Raw genomic sequence first — 15488 nt, forward strand, 5'->3', positions numbered from 1 at the left:
GGCAAGGGACAGAAGAGGAGGGGAGAAGTGCTATGACTTGGAGGGAGAGAGATCAGATTTAAGGGTTGCAGGATAATCTTCTCACCTGCTCGAATTTACTCGCCAGTACATCTGTTGGAACCTACTTCTGCAGAAGACCAGCCTCCTGAGAACAAGTAACTACTAGATTCTTGCACTTCCCATCTACAGCGGCTGGTTGTTGGGATAGTTGGACTACAGATTCAGGAACTGTGTGGCTCTTTCAACCTGCTAGTAGAAGTCACAGGAAGAAAACGGGACACTTTGAAAAATGATTATGGCAGCGAGTGCTAAGGAAGTGTACAAGCAGGTCCAGAAGGGTCCCCTGAAGTTGAAAGGCCGTGGCAGAGCTTGACGTGACGAAGGGGAGGAGGAGGAGGAAAGAGGATGAGGACAAAGACAAGGCCAAGATGCTGGAGGCCATGGGGACATGCAAGAAGAGCGAGGAGGAGAAGAGGCGCTGCCTGGACAAACGCATGCTGGTGCAGGCAGGCTTCGAAAAGATGCAGGAGGAGCGGCAAAAGGAAAGAACCCTGAAGAAGGCGTCAAAAACCCACAAGCAGAGAGTGAAGGACTTCCAGTGACACCTGGACACACTCACCGAGCACTATGACATTCCCAGAGTCCGCTGGACCAAGTAACCTGCCCTGGTGCAAAAGGCAAAAGGCTAGATTGTTGGTGTTTTGTCCCTCTGTGTTTTCTAGAATGTTTTACACCTGGCTGGTGCATCTGCTGAGACCAGGTTTTCTGAGCCTTGATTAAAGGCTGTCCTTCCACGGGGCTCTGGTTTTTCGGTAGTTCCCTTTCCTGTTTGGACAGCATATATGGTAGATTGACATGCTGAGGTCACTTCTGGGTGAAGGCCATGAAAGGATGGTTCTCTTCCCATCCCCATTGCAGCATCTGTCTTCACTTCACCAGCATCTGTCTTCACTTACACAATGCCAGGACAGGGAGCTCCTGCCTGTGGACCACCACAGAAGTCCCCACAGTGCTGCTCCAAACCACCTAAAGCAAGGGCGGGACACAGGACACAGGTCTCCAGCACATAGCCTGTCCCACAGTCTGAAGTTGACTGCTATGGCAGCTGTTGCTAATGTCAGTTCTCAGTGATGGCACCTGGATTTCTAAGCATGTGCTATGAGCCTGGCTGGCATTCCTGGTCTAAGGACACCAAATGCCAGATGTGGGCTCGGGCACAGTGCCAGCAGACTTGCTGTAGTGGTGCAGATGCTGTAGGGCTTTTGAATCCGAGGATCTAGGTGGACCACTTGAAGAGTTTCTGCACTCACTGTTGAGAGATGCAGCTTCTGTTGCCATGGACACTAAAAGAATGACAGATTGGTGGAGCTGACATGTATGGATAACATGAATACCAGTCGTGGCGTGTGAATGTTGTCTGTACAGGCTGTCCATCACAGGGAAACCTTTCCATTCTGCCCATGTCCCTGATCAATGAAGAATGCACAGTGCAAATCCAGTTTAGTGTGAGGAAAAATTGGATGCTTTTGTGTTTTAGAGGTGCATGTGTGTATATACATACGGCTGTATTATATAATGTGCATTGGATGTGTGCATGTGTACATGTGCACATGTGTAGAGGACAACCTGAAGGACTGACTCCTTCCACCATGAGGATCTGGGGGTTGGATCCAACTCAGGCTTCGAAACTTGGCTGCAAGTGACTTTACCCACTGAGCTATGTCAGAGTCCAGATGGCACATCTATTCCACCTGTGTTCATACCTGAGGGAGATGGTGTGCGCATATCTTGTCTCAAGTTGTTTAGGAACATTTTGGATTTGGGGATTTTTCCAGATTTGGGGAAGGCAATGATTTTTGTAATATATGATGAGATGTTGCAATGACTGCCACAAGTTTGCATACATTTGATTTCTGTTTGATTTGCCCTGTGCACTTAGCCTGTGCACATTTTATATTATTTATTTTGTCTTTGAACATCGTATACAAAACACACAAGTTTTTGAAGAATTCTGTGCATGAATAAAAAAGAAAAGTGATTATAGCAATAGAAAAGAAAAGAAAAGTGCTGCAGGAGAGAAAGTATCCAACAATGTAGGTGGGAAGGGAAAGCGGTCTCAGGGGGCTGGGGAAGGCTGCCCAGAAGTAATAGATTTAGAAGGTGTTAAGCTGGAAATACCAGAGGGGAGTGCGTGCTAGCTATGAGGCGGTTCAGAAGTGCCCAACCATTGAGCTATCCAAATTAGCTGGTGTGTGTGTGTGTGTGTGTGTGTGTTGTTGGTGAATCCAGAGCTCTTGGGCGGGCACAACCCTCTTGGAGCATCAGGCAGCTCCTATTTCACTGCTACAGTAACATCTTACACAGATGTCTGAGCCTGACTCCCAGTGACCTGTTGATGGCCTGAAACAAAATGGCAAGTCTCAAGAAGAGCAAAGAATTACCACGTATCAGAGAGTGTGATGCCCTGTGGACCCCAGGCAACAAGACCCAGTATCTGCCTCAACTGCTCTAAACCCTCAGGGCCCCTCACTCATGCTGCCCTGTCTGGGACTCACCTGTTGCCTCCTTGACTAGTTCAGCAAACACTCTGCCCTTTCTTGCTCTTGGTTATTCTTTTTGTGACCAGTTTTCCCTATGCTTTTGCAAAAGGCAGGTAGGATGTAAGAGAAGAGCACTGGTCGCTATCCTGGGGTCTGGAGGAGCAATGGAAAGAAACGGAATGAGGGAAAACCTCAGATGGGCACAGAAAGCCTTGAGCTGACTCCTGCAGGATTTGAGTTGGCAACAAAGAGGAGAAAGAGCTTTGGCCAGAACAGCCTAAAAGGTCAGGCCCTGGTGCAGGGTCGTCTAGTAGAATGTTGTAGCAAAAGATGCGGGCATGACCAGGCAGGCAGCCTACTTGGCACACTGTGCTTTGAAATAAGAAGCATAGTGCCTCCTGCTCCTGAAGTCAGAACGCTGAAGTCTTAAGTAGTGCTAGTGGCTGGTAGCTGGCCTTCACGTGAGTCTGCACACCACACATCTTTAATGTGCTTCATCAGCATACAGACCCTGGTGGTCTGAGAGCTTACTTTCCCTCCAACCCAAGGCACTATGCTAATCGATCACAGCTGATAAGCTCCCACTTGGAGTGGTTGCTTGTGTACAATAAAGCAGTGGTCCCTGAAGATGTCTCCAGAATGGTTTGTCTCTGCGCCCTCTACTGACCCCTGGGCACCAGCTCTCTTGGTTGGGGGTGCCCCGGTGATGACGGCAGAACCTCAGAGGAAGAGGGAGGTGGGAGGGGGGTCAGGGAGCAACATCCCGTGGGAACAGTGGGCCAGTATCCTTGGTGTTGTGACCATGGAGCAGTGAGGTGGCTGGGTGTGGTGGCCTCTACTGGGACCAAACGTCATGTGACTCTTGGAAACAGACAGTGGAAACCAGACCAACATGCCTCCTAAATCTGAGCGATGGCTGAGCCAAAGACAGAAAAAAAGCAAGCATAGGCGGTCACTCAGTTCCTCCCATTTGTCTATAATTGGTATACAGGTTTGGAGTGCCATTAAAGTCTGCTGCCTGCTCCAACTGCGAAATCCACACCGAGGAGTTCACAGCACAAGCTCCACAGATGGAGCGGATAATTTTTTTAAAATCTACCCCGCTTTAAGCAATTGGCTCCTGACATCTTGATTGATCACAAACCAATTAGAAAACAGTGCCTTAACATCAAAACCACCCTCTACACAGACAGCCACCATGTTTGTTTGCTGCCTCCAAAGGTGTGTGCTCTACTGTGCCTTTTAATTTCAACTCTCTTGCCCCTGCAGAAGCCAGGGTGGGGCTGCTGCTCTAAGGCGCGCCACGGACATTTCTCCCCATGATTGTGTGTTGCAAATGTTAATAACTAGGAGGGCTGCTAGTTGTTTGTTTGCTATCTCCCTGGGTCTCTTCTTTTTAAAAATTATTTTTTTTGGGTGTGTATGGGTGCTTTGCCTACATGTGAGTTTGTGTACCAAATGCATGCCTGGTGCCTGAGGAGGTCAGAAGAGAGAGACTGGAGTTATAGATGGTTGTGAGCCATGGCTGGGTACCTCTGTGAAAACTCCCATTCACCAGATCTGAGGCCAGGCTGCTGCCCCCTTGCGTGCTCCTTTCCACAAGGCCAAAGGTGCCACAGACTCTGGGTCTCTGCACCCTCAGATATGAATGTTCCAGAACAGAGGAAGGAAGGGGTCAAGTAGTCCCATGAGAGGCATTCTGGGCAGCAGATACACAGGAGTCCCTAAGGCTTTCCTATCTCAAAGGAACCCTGGACAGAGCAGTATGGGAAGAGGAGCCCCAAGAACAAACGCAGATGCCTCGTGGCTTTTTCACTGGTGGAGCCACCAAGCCACATCAGCCATGCCAGAGCAACAGAGCCTCACCTTCTGAGGGAAGCTGGCTCCAGGATTGGAGGTGGCAAATGGAGTTCCAAGTCTCCCTCACCTTTCCCCTCCTCAGGTTTCTCTCCCTCATCCCTCTTCTTCTGATTCCTCCTCTGCTTCCCCCTCCTCCTCTTCCTCCTCCTCCTCCATCTGAACTCACCACACCACTGGAAGGCGTGTGCCCCGACAAGGAGGGGCCTAACTAGAACAGGATTTTGATTTCTCAGTTTTGCTGAAACTCTTTTGGACCATGAAGTCAAGTTTGGTTCTTACACACACACACACACACACGCACGCACTTGACTATAAGGAGTTTTAGCTGTGTTAACATTTACTTGAGTATGTCACCTCTGTGGCCAAGAGCTAGAACAACTAGGATTCTCCGCAGGCTCCAGTCATGGACACACTTGTCCCTTCCGCTTAGATAGAGTTTCTTATCCTCTCTGGCTGCTCATCAAAGCAATTACCTGTCAGCAAGGGCCTTGTGCTAGGCGGCTACTCAGGAGCGGCGGATTCAAGCCCCTGTGGTAAGTGTGGAGGCCTGTGGGTGTGCTCTGCGAAGACAGAACACACTTAGCACAGGCAGGCCTCGGCCCAGCCTATGGCTGTGGGGAGGGAATGAAGTCACCTGACTGAAGAGAGCAGCTACAGGAGATGGGGAGCCCTCAGGGCAACAGCCCTTGGACTCGGGCACCTCATCTATCGCCATGTGACTTTAATTACTGAGCGCAAACCCACCAGGCTACAAAGTACAACTTCTCAGGAGAACCCAGCACCTTAAGACACTCTTTCTCCCTGTAGATCCTAAAGCATCATTTGCCAATGGAATTGTTAAGGTCCCGAGTCAATGTCCACGGTTCTACCCTCGGGCCCCCTATCTGCAAGCGGAAGGGCGTTATTCTATCCAGACGCCTTATCAGCCTCGTTTACCTGAGTCCTTACCACTGCTTTAGAGATGGTTCAACTACGCAGGAAGTCAGACAGCATCTTTCTTCAGGTTTATTGAGAACTAGTTTTTCTCTGGAACTTTCTGACCCCTCCCCTTATACTCCAAACTTGGACATTTCCTCCAGACTGTGTCTTCACGAGGGGTGGAGAAGGAAGAACAGGGACTACAGGCTACCTGGGTGGATATCTTCAGACAGCTTATAATGGCAGTGTCTTAGGAAGTGCCTCATATGGTAGACTCACTACGGAGCCAAGTGACATGCCTCGGCCACCCTCCTAGAACCAGACGCACTGCCTGCTGGCCTAGGTTGGTGGGTTCATTGGCTTTTTTAGCCAGCCAGGACTGAGCAGAGCATGTCCATCCCTCACACAGAACAGATAGGAAGAAAGGAAAGTGGCTTGACACTGTCGCTCTTTGTCATTAGAATGGGAGTGGGGACACACACATAACTACCCAGAGAATCTAGGAATGTAATAAACAATATTTTTGATACTGTCTTATATAGCCCAGGCTGCCCTCTAATTCCTTATACAGCCAAGCATGACAATTATGTTCCTCTGCCTGCATCTGCCCTGCTTGCATCCTCCCTGCCTGCATCCTCCCAGCACTTGGAAGGCAGGTTTGGGACCTTGGAGTTTATGCTGTGCTGCGAATCAAATCAAGGGTTTCATGCAAGTTAAGTAACCCACCCTGTCAAATGGGCGATAACCCCACCCCCTGATTTTTCTGAGTCTTCATGAAAATTAGAGGGGTTGGCAATCTGACACCAGTAGCTAGATTTAATTTTGCAAATGACCCCTTTCCCCACCAGGTACCAAGCCTTCTACATCTCACTAAAGTCAGGGCTATTGTCAATGTCCTTACCTCCCAGACCTGCCACCCCCAGTCCCTAGAGAGACTCATCAGAGCACAGAGTCTTTCTGGGCTCATGCAGTTGCTGCCCAGATGCCCTGAGAGCAGGTATGTGCTCCAGCTCCTCCTGCCTGGTCCTCCCTCCATATCCCACCCACCTCTATACCAAGGATCTCAGCCGTGCTCACCCAATGAGGCTGGGACCTTGTGGGTCCCACAGTCACATTCAGGCAGACTCACCACAGGCTTCAGGACACTCTGTTGTCACAACAAGGCAGCCCTAGCAACAAGAGTGCAGGAGGAGACTTGGTGTGTCCTGCCTGCCCTGGGCTCAGTCTTCGGCCCTGTGGCACATTCTCTCTGCCTCTGGAGAGACTTGAATTTTCCCAGCTACAGCTTTCTTGCTCTTTTTGGATCCTTTTTTTCCTAAGCAGTGTTCCTTTTCATGTTGGGATCAGACGCTGGCTCTCAACTGCTTGGCAATAGTTCATATCTGCAACCCCACCCCCAACCTGGCGTACTGCAGAAAGCTGCTGAGCATTGCCTACTGCTAACATCCCTTCCATACCTACTTAGGCTAACTGTGGAAATGCAAGCAACACGGCTTATTCTTTCACGTGGAAACAGAGGAAGCAACCACTGTGAACTCAGCTGTCTGTCAGGCAGAGCTGTTACAGCTATGTTCCTGGGCGCTACCATTCCGAGTCTTCATTCAGCGCGATGTGCTTGCAATGATCCCAGCTTTCTAGGTCTTTGAGGACCCTCTTCTTGGGGAGCTTTTCCGCAGCCATGCACTGAGAAGATAGTGCTTGGTAGTCTCCCAGGACCCAGAGTAGGCTCATGTTATTAGGAACACTCCTGGGGCTGGAGAGATGGCTCAGCGGGTCAGAACACTTGTTGCTCTTGTGAAGGACCAGCATTCAGTTCCCAGCATCGACATGGTGGCTCACAACTGCCTGTAAGTCCACTTCCAGGGCATCCAACGCCTCCTTCTGGCTTCCTGGCCTCCCAGGCACCAGGCATGCACATGGTATACACACATATAAGCAAAACACCTACACACACACACACACACACACACACACCCTCATGCTACCTGACTAGGGTGCCAGGGTCATCTTTGGCTCCTCTTCTGGGCAGTCCCATGCTGGGCTGGTGCTCACTGAGTCACACCCTGACTCCTCTGGCTCTGCCTCCTAACCATGTCTACACCCTAGAGAGGGCAAGTGGCCCCATGCATTTCTGTCTTAACCTATCTGAAGGCAGAGTCCTAAAGGACTAATCTGCCTCCTCTTACCTCTCCCAGGCCTCTTCTAGACTGGTTTGTGGCTCAGGTCCTCTGGTCCCTTGTCCTCTGCCTGGCCAGACTCCACAGGTGTTTATTGGGACACTTTCTGCAGTCTTTGCTCAGTCACCTTCCCAGTGACAATACTTGGGAGTTCCTAATTTAATTTTGTCCTGCCCTGTGGGAAGCCACATATGCCATTACAAGGTGGCGCTGGCTACCGCTGACCACCACCCATAAGTTTGGGTAAACAATCAATGTGCGCATGTGCAGTAGAGTTTTTTGCCAAGTCACTGCCTGGCCCAAGGTATGTAAATGAGGTACTAAATGTATGACCAATCGGGTGTGGACATGTAAATGAGATACTGAAAGCATAACCAATTGGGTATGAGACACGCCTCTCTTATATAAGCAGCGCCAGTTCTGGGGCTCGGGGTCTTTTTGCCTCTGCAATCATGCTCTCCCAATAAACATGTGCAGAAGGATCCTGTTGTGGTGTCTGTTTTGCTGGCAAGTTGGGCGCACACACTGCCCAACACTGGCTCTAATGAAACCTGATCTGCTGTTTCTTCCCCCACTGCACATGTCATCTAATCTATGCCATTTGCACATTGTTTACTAACTGCTGCCTCCGACCACAGGAATATAAGCCCTGTGGGCCTCCTAGGCGAGGGCTTCATCCAGCTCTTCAGCCCCTGCCTCATTTACAGCTGTCACCGGGTAAGGAAAGAGTGGACCCTACAATCCCTTCTGTTCCCTTGCACTACCTGGCCAGTTCCTCCCCTTCCCCTCTGCCCTCTACAACACTAGTCACTCACCACTGAGCACACAAGCTGCCGGTGGTCACCTTGCTGCATGCCCCTGAGAATCCATGTGAAGACCCTCAGACCAGGCAGGCTTGGAGATGGCTGATGGGCTGGCTGGCTAGTCTTATGTCAACTTGACACAAGCTAGAGTCATCTAAGAGGAGGGAGCCTCAGTTGAGAAACCCCTTCAGAAAATTGGGCTGTAAGTAAACAAGTCTGTTGGACATTCTCTTAGTGATTGAAGAGAAAAGGCCCAGCCCATTGTGGGTGGTGCCATTCCCTAGGCTTGTTGTCCTGGGTTCTATAGAAAGCAAGCTGAGAAAGTCATGAAGAGCAAGCCAGTAAGCAGCACCCCTCTATAGCCTCTGCATCAGCGCCTGCCTCCAGGTTCCTGCCTTGTTTGAGTTCCTGTCCTGACTTCCTTCAGTGATGAACACTGATGTGAAAGTGTAAGCCAAGTTAACCCTTTCCTCCCCCAGATGATGTTGGTCACAGTGTTTCATCACAGCGTCATTAAGCCTAACGAGGACAGCTGGTACGAGAGAGCTAGGTAGCTCCAGCCCTCCCCACAATAACTTCGTTGTTCAGAAACACAGAGCAGGCCTACTGTGTTCTTTGTCTTAAGATTTTAAAAAGAAAAAAATGGTTGTTACTTATGTGTCTGTATGTGAGGGTGCCTGCAGAGACCAGAAAATGACACCGATACCCTGGAGCAGGAGTTACAGGCACTCAGTGGCTCCAGGGTGCTAGAAACCAGACTTGGGTCCTAAGCACTCCTAAGCACAGTCAACTCTCCAGCCTGTCGTTTTGGTTTTTTGTTTGTTTGTTTTTCAAGACTCTGTGTGTGTGTGTGGGTGTAGATTTTTTTTGGCTGTCCTGGAACTAGCTCACCAGTCTGGTCTCAAACTCAAGAGATCCAGGCCTGTCTCTGCCTCCTGAGTGCTGGAATTAAAGTCACATACCACCGTCACTTTGCTCTCCACCCTATTTTTATTTTGGGGGCAAGGTTCAATGCTTCCTAGGAGAGCCTCCGCCCCTGCATGCAGACAACCATGTTCTTGATCCTCTGATCTCTCTCCATTCCCTGAATCCTGGGATTGCAGGTGTGTGCCTTCAAACCTGGCTGAGGCGGTACTGGAGTGGAACAGGTGCATTATGCATGCCAGGTGAGTGCTCTATACAAAGCTCTTTTACCCCTCTACTGCTATTTTAGGGTTCCTCTTGTTGCAATGAAACACCATGACCAAAAAGCAACTCAGAGAAGAAAGAGCTTATTTGTCTTACACTTCCATATTACTGTTCATTATTGAAGGAAGTCAGGACAGGAACTCAAACAAAGCAGGAACCTGGAATTCTTACCTGGAAAAGTGCTGCTTACGGGCTTGCTCCCCATGGCTTGCTCCCCATGGCTTGCTCAGCCTGCTTTCTTATAGAACCCAGGACCACCAGCCCAGGGACAGTATCACCCACAACAGGCTGTACCCTCCCCCATCAATCACTACTTAAGAAAATGCTCTACAGTTGGATCTTATGAAGGCATTTCTTCAATTGAGGCTCCCTCCTCTCAGATGCCTCAAGCTGACATAAAACTAGCCAGTACAACTGACCCTTTGTCAAGTTGACATACAAACACATCACTTTTTAATTAGAACTTTCCCTTTCTCACTTATCCCTAAGATGGAGTATTAATATTAATATAATAGTATAAAAATAAATTTAAAAGTTCTACAAGTCTCAAAAATTCAAACACATTAAAAAGTTCAGTCTCTTTACAACATTCAATCTCTTTAACAACCCCAAATCTCTTTTAAGTGTTCAAAGTCTCAGCTGGGAGGTTGGCAGCACACACACCATTAATCCCAGCAGATCTCCAGGATTCAAGGCCAGCCTGGTCCATAGATCGAGTTCTAGGACAGTCAGGGCTACACAGAAATGTTATCTTAAAAAAGGGGGGGGGGGCTGAGGGGAAGACAACTTTAAATTTTTTGTCTTCCCAGAAGATTTCCCCTCAATGATGCTGTTCTCTTAATCGCTGCTAATTTCTCAGCACTAGCTGACCAACATCGAGTATCCCAGCAAAGCAAAGGTTTCACTTTCGTGGTTCTGGTATCTTGCTAATCACAGTTGATTCTCCAGCCCCAGCTAACCAGAACTGCAGGTTCTTCACACAAAAGGCCTGGTAAAGTTTTTACTTCGTCTGAAACTTCACAAGCCAGACCTCCATTGTGTTTTACTCTCAATATTCTTATCTTCCAAGTTCCTGCAGAACACTTCCCCAAGCTCTCAACACTCAATGACTTTTCTAGCCCCAAGTTCCAAAGTCCTTTCCCAGTTCTCTACCAAAACAACATGTTAGGTCTATCACAGCAATACTCCACTATCCTGGTACCAACTTGTCTTAGGGTTTCTCTGGCCAAAAAGCAAGTTGGGGAGGAAAGGGTTTATTCAGCTTACACCTCCATATCGCTGTTCATCATTAAAGGAAGTCAGGATAGGACCTCAAACCAGGGCAGGACCCTGGAGGCAGGAGCTGATGCAGAGACCATGCAGAGGTACTGCTTACTGGCTTGCTCCTCGTGACTTGCTCAGCCTGCTTTCTTATAGAACCCAGGACCACTAGCCCAGGGATGGAGCCACCTACAATAGGCTGGGCCCTCCTCCATCGATCACTTATTAAGAAAATGCCCTATAGCTGGGTCTCGGGCCGGTATTTCCTCAACCGAGGCTCCCTCCTCTCTAATGACTCCAGCTTGTGTCAAGCTGACTTAAAACCACCAGTACACCTGCTTCCAGTCCGTTGTCTTACAATTCAAAACTTCACCTTTCCTCAGCTCCTCACTGGTTTTCCCAACCAGATCTCTGTGAGATCTGGGTGGAGCCACACACGAGGAAGTGTGATGGACAGGATGATGTCTGTTTCCCCTGGGCCCCAGAGTCTGATTTCTTCCTAAGCTGGTGTGAGAGCCCACACCATTCCCCCACCTGCAACTATAACACTCTTAAGTCCCTACACATGCCCATCGTTTGAGGGGCAACAGCATGGCATAGCCGAGGGGCTGCTGATGTGTCAGCCTAGACATACCTCTAAAAGGTCTGACAAGGCACCACCTGCAGAAAACACATGCCCCCAGAGCCCTCGGGGCTGAAAAATCTGAGAACACCATGGTGGATGCTACTGTCCGCAGCACCCACGTTTCTGTGGTTTTCAGCATTTGTGCATGTGATCTTGGGTAAGCTCGCATCCAAGGGTCTCTTTAGATGACATGTCCACTGTTGCTGCTTCTCCACAGACCTGACACAGGAGCGGGCATGATCAAAGGGCCCTTTGTCCAAAGTCATTGTGCCTCGGGTGTGCTTTGTCCCCTAGTGTGACATCACCACAACCAGAGGATTCACACAGCAGCAATTGTCTCAGGACTCTTTAGCTTGATTGTCCCCGGGCTGCACATGTTGTGGTCAAGTGAGGCTCACAACCTGGGGCAGTGCCAGAGAATTAGACACCATGGGGATGGAGGATAGGGAGGATCATGCTGTTGTGTGCCAGGCCCGGCCTCCACATGTGGAAGACAACAGGGACAAGGGGAGGCTAAATGGCTGACAATGAACCAAGTGGCTAGGCTCAGGCACTGTCTGACAGTGTGCCGTCCACCTAGAGATATTGTCCCCTTTGTGGTTGCCAGTGTTCCCTTGCTTCCTTGACATGTTATCAGACGGCTGGCTTCACCCAAGTGTATCTTTTAGCAGCACCCAAGAGGAAGGAGCCCATGCTTCACCGACATAGCTAAGTGGTCCCACCACTGTGTGGGACCCATCACTGCTGTGATATGAGTAAGAAAGTTGTCACCTGTACTCCCTGAACCACCATCTGAATTCAGATGGGACCGACCCCCTGGTGTGAGGAGTGAGGAGGATGGGGAGGTTGGCAAGGGTGCATAAGTGGGAATACATTGATCCCTTTGGGCATGTGAGTGGAAGGGGCAGGATGGTCACAGAAGGACGCTGTGACTGGACAGTCACCACACACACAGCAGAGTCTCCCTTTATCTAAGAGCTGGGCCAAGGAACTGCATGCAAGCTGAGGGCACAGGCAAGAGCTCAGAAAAGAAGCCTGGGCCCTGGGCTGTGTCTCTCCATCCAGGGGTGGGGAGACTCACTAAGGCTCAGATCTAACTCCATGTGGACTCCAGCACAGGGCAGGGAAGGTAGACACCCAGGAATGCCACACATGCCCCTCTGCTGGCATATCAGGGTCGTGGGAACAGAGCAGGAGGACTCGTGGGAGGCAGGCCAGTGACTACTGGAGAGTGCTCGCTTTCACTGATGAAACGTTAGCTTCAGTCACGTGGCTATCAGATGTCCTGAATGGGTGACCAATCATGGACAGAATAGTTTTTTAAAATAACACAAGAAAATTATTGGTTAGGGCTCATTCAGACACCATCACTGGTAACAGATTAGAAGGTCCAATGTGAGGACGTGCACCCCCCTCCACACACACACATACCACATATACACATACACACAACACATACACATACATACATATGTACGTACACTCATACACACACCTCACACACACAACACACATACATACACACATACATACACATACCACACACACACACACCACATACCACACACACATATACAGACACATACATACACACACATCACAGACACACATACACATACCACAGACATACACCACAGACATACACACATACATATACACATGTACATACACACATACACAGACATATATATATATATATGTATATATATATATATACATACATACACATACCACAACCACATACACACACACTACACACAGAGAGGCACACATACTTAATGTATAAAAATAAGTGTAAAAATAAAATCACAATAAGAAATAGAAAAATAAGTCACAAACAGAAACAAGCAAAGTCCAAAGGTGGTCACTTTAAAAATGAGTTGTATTGAGCAAGTTCCCACAAGATTGATAAAGAAAATTAAAAACATGAACTCTAGGATGAGGGCTGAGAGAAGGCTTTACCCATAGATCGTATGGGTTGGGGGGACTGTCCGACAGTCCCGGACAGTGTCTCACTAGTCCCAGCTAGCCTTGAACTCACAGAAACCTTGCTGCCTCTGCCTCTTGAGCACTGGGATTAAAGGTGTGCACCTCTAACACTGGCAAAGCCCTTGTCTTTTGAGCTCCCCAGTCTGTGGGTTCTGCTAAGGCAGCTTGAACAGACACTGACTAGTGGCTTTTAAAAGGAACTGATTGGTCCAACCTCCCATTGCTGTGGACAGACGATCCCTCAAAGGTCTCCTCGCACAGGCCGAGTCTGTGAGGTCTGTAGCGAACGGGATCCGGCAGAAATGACATTCTTTTCCAAGTGAATCTCTGGATGATTCCATCCCGCTGGAGGCTGTCCTGATGAAAGTCCATCACCTGTGGATATTTGTCTTGTTCATACTGTCTGAGAATAGTGAGTCACTGGTTGGAGTGGGATATGCACAAGATTCTCGCTTCCAGAAAGGATTGACTGACAGCAAATCCATCCTGAATGTGAGCAGCATCGTCCCATGGGCTGGGATTCTGGCCAGGAAGAGGAAAGTGAGCTGTGCATTAACACTGCTCCCTGACTGATGCAATGTGACCGGCCACTCACATTGCTGCCTCCACAGCCAAAGCCATTGGCACAGTCACACCTACATGGACTGCAGCCTCAAACTGTGATCTTAAACACACCCCCCATCCCTTCTTTCAATGCTTTCTTCTGGTGCTTTGCAGCAGAAATGGGGAAAGTCACTAAGGCTCCTCCAGGTGCTGGAGGACTGGGGGTGCGATCATGTGGTCCATAGACCTTTGGACCCAGTTGTGGGGGAAACGTGGAAGAATTTGAAGCTTGGGGTTTAATGAACCATGTGAAGGAGACTTCCAAAGACCAGGGACTAAGAGAAATGTGGACTATCGGCACTTCAGGGAGGAGTACAAAGAGGCAGAGAACCTGGCTGAAAAATATTCGGGAAGCTAAATTTAAAAGCAATGGAGTGGGGTGCTGGTAATACACTCCTTTAATCCCAGCACTGAGATGCAGAGGCAGGCAGGTCTACAGAGTGAGTTCCAGGACAGGCAGGGATAAACAGAGCAACCCTGTCTCTGGAGAAAATAGAGTGTGAGGGCGGGGGGACTGGGTTGTTTGGGGGAGGAAATGTTATAAAATGGTACAACATTCAGGCTGTGGGAAGGCTATTGCTCACCACTCAGATCTACAGTGAAAGAGAACAGAAAGATTGGGGAGGTGGGGGGATGTGCTGTTTGGAAAATACAAAGAGTGGAGATGAGCTTAAAGACTCCAACAAGGATACAGACAAAACAGCTTCTAAAGAGAAACTGGAAGAGCTGGAGAGATGGACCAGTGGTTAAGAACACTGGGTGCTCTTCCAGTCTGGGTCCAATTCCCAGAACCCACGTGATGGCTCACAACTGTCTGTAACTCCAGTTCTAAGAAATCCAATGCCCTCTGTTGGCCTCCTTGGGCACCAGGCACACAAAGAGTGCATACACGTATAAGCAGGCAAAACACTCACACACATAAAAATAAATACCAAAACAAGAGGAATGTGCCAGCTGGTAAAAAATGCAAGCTTATTTAAGGAGAGACTGAACTGATGCCATTGCTGGAAGGCTTTCCCCACTCAGAAACATCTATTCAAGGAAGTGTTTTCCAAGGTTCATCTGCTGCGGTGCATGAAAGCCACGGCCGCTGTGGGAGAAAGATACCAGATGGCATGTCCAGCTGGCAACAGACCCCAGCAGCAGCATCTGCCTGGAGACAATTTTTGTGGCATGGGAAATGCAAAAGTTATGGGATATAGAGGTTTGCACCCAAGTTCCAGAAAGTTACCAAGGCTTGGGAATGGGCAGAAGGATTGGATTCCCTACAGGAAGCCCTAAGAAACCACTGAACCCTAAATCAGAGCAGAGACCCTGGGATGCTGGAGATGCCCAAACTTGGTATGTCCACCATGGAAAGCTGCACACACAGCGTGGAGACCTCAAGGGAAAGGCCAGGTTTGCTACAGGTGGGGAGCTGGAGGGAAAGGCAGCTGTGCCCAAAGCAGCTGAGCCCAGGACAGCTGTGCCCAAAGCAGCTGAGCCCAGGACAGCTGTGCCCAAAGCAGCTGAGCCCAGGACAGCT

At 49.2% G+C, this 15488-nt stretch overlaps 1 pseudogene; it reads left to right on the forward strand.

Moving 5' to 3' along the window:
• The first annotated feature begins 295 nt into the window (after positions 1 to 295).
• Positions 296 to 659, forward strand: LOC110312144 (annotated as a pseudogene).
• Positions 660 to 15488: the final 14829 nt, after the last annotated feature.

The sequence above is a fragment of the Mus caroli genome, chromosome 17, assembly GCF_900094665.2.
Source record: "Mus caroli chromosome 17, CAROLI_EIJ_v1.1, whole genome shotgun sequence".
NCBI lineage: Eukaryota > Metazoa > Chordata > Mammalia > Rodentia > Muridae > Mus > Mus caroli.